The sequence below is a fragment of the Psammomys obesus genome, unplaced genomic scaffold (genome assembly GCF_907164565.1).
Source record: "Psammomys obesus unplaced genomic scaffold, mPsaObe1.curated_primary_1811, whole genome shotgun sequence".
In the NCBI taxonomy this organism is placed as follows: Eukaryota; Metazoa; Chordata; class Mammalia; order Rodentia; family Muridae; genus Psammomys; species Psammomys obesus.
Genome location: NW_026596131.1, coordinates 16,735,042 through 16,737,082, shown reverse-complemented (window position 1 = coordinate 16,737,082; position 2,041 = coordinate 16,735,042). Strand labels below are relative to the sequence as shown.

Genomic DNA, 2,041 nt, shown 5'->3' with positions numbered 1-2,041 from the left:
CTTGATCTTGTCAATACATGTGTTTTCTTTTTCTCGGTGTTTCATTTTGTATTGTCTAGTTATTATTGTTTTTGTTTTTACTCTGGGTGCCTGATTAAGAGTTGATCATTGTTACTTCTCCTTTTCAAAATTAAATTTTACTTTTACCAATATTCCCTCTTGTCTTTTTTATTTCTTATTTTATTTATTTCAGGAATTTATCATTGCTTCTTTTGGTATGCCTTATTTTTTTCACCAATTTGTATTTTATTTTATTTAAAACATTTACATTCACTCATTTTCTTTTTTATTTCCTTTCTTCTGCTTAGATACTTTGACTTTTTACATGCAGATTGCTTAAAGCATCCAAAGCAGTTATGAGAAACCACACAGTAATAACAACATTCATCTTGTTGGGCCTTACAGAAGACCCAGGGATCCAAGTTCTGGTTTTTGTCATCTTATTTCTAACCTATATTCTGAGCATTACTGGGAACCTGACTATTATCATTCTTACTCTGACACACTCCCATCTTAATACGCCTATGTATTTTTTTCTCCGAAATTTCTCCTTCTTAGAAATATCATTCACAACAGTCTGTATTCCTAGATTCCTGTACAGTATATCAACTGGTGATAATACCATAACGTATAATGCCTGTGCCAGTCAAATATTTTTATTGGACTCTTTGGGGCCACAGAGTTTTTTTGCTGGCAGCCATGTCCTATGACCACTATGTGGCCATCTGCAAACCCCTGCACTACATGACCATCATGAACAACAAAGTCTGCAGCATCCTTGTCCTCTGCTGCTGGCTGTGTGGGCTACTGATCATCATCACTCCCCTCAGCATGGGCCTCCAGCTGGAATTCTGTGACTCCAACACCATTGATCACTTTGGCTGTGATGCATCTCCTCTTTTCAAGATCTCATGCTCAGATACGTGGTTTCTGGAGCAGACTGTCATTGCTTGTGCAGTCCTTACTTTCATCATTACACTAATAGGCGTGATTCTCTCTTACATATATATTATCCGGGCAATTCTCAGCTTCCCTTCCTCTCAGCAGAGGAAGAAAGCTTTTTCCACCTGTTCCTCCCACATGATCGTGGTTTCCATCACGGATGGCAGCTGCATTTTTATCTATGTGAAGCCTTCTGCTAAAGAACAGGTAGCCATCAATAAAGCCATCAATGTAGTCTGTGCTCACTACATCTGTTGCCCCTTTGCTAAATCCATTTATTTATACTTTAAGAAATAAGCAAGTGAAGCAAGCTTTAAATGACACAGTCAAAAAGATCGCATATCTCTTACACAAATAAGAACATGTTGGATTTAATCAATTAGCTTGTTTTCATTTTTCTGGAAGTCTTAACTATTTCATTCATTAACTTTTTTATGGTCCCTTAAATCTTAATTTGGGAACCCACTTAGAAAAAAAATTTCTCTGTTTAATATTAATGAAAATTGTCTTTAATTATTAAAGAAAACATGAAAATTGGTTTCTAGGGGAAGATTTTCCTTTGTTTCTCATTTTGCTTTTTCAACATTATTCAAAAATTGTATAACTTCTATTGTATAACTTGATAAATGGTACTTATAAATCCTGGGAAATTTTTGGAACAATGATTTTGAAAAATTCTTTTTACTTAAATATAAAAACGTTCTATATTTTAATATTTGGATAAAGTCTTTGAAATTTTAATTTATATATGCAATGTATTTTGATCATATATATCCCCACTACTTTCTGACCCTGCTAGCTCATCCAGCACATCTCTTTCCAGATTTTTATGTCCTTTTAGTTATTATTTTTATTTTATCTTTATTACCCTGAGTCCAATTATTACTGACTATGCATGCAGGGATGTGGGGCTAGCCACTGGAAAAGAAACATGAAGATATTCTAAAACATATGAAATATACAAACAAATATTGCATCTTATTTGTGGTATTAATTTTTAATTTAAAATAAAAATCTCAAGACAGTGATATAAGTCATATATTTTAACCAAGGAGAGTGAATGCTGAAAATATAAAAACAAGTATGATATGCAAAGAAT

General features: G+C 33.4%; 1 pseudogene; it reads left to right on the top strand.

The window, feature by feature from the left end:
* Positions 1 to 356: 356 nt before the first annotated feature.
* Positions 357 to 1,300, top strand: LOC129665692 (olfactory receptor 6C2-like; annotated as a pseudogene).
* Positions 1,301 to 2,041: the final 741 nt, after the last annotated feature.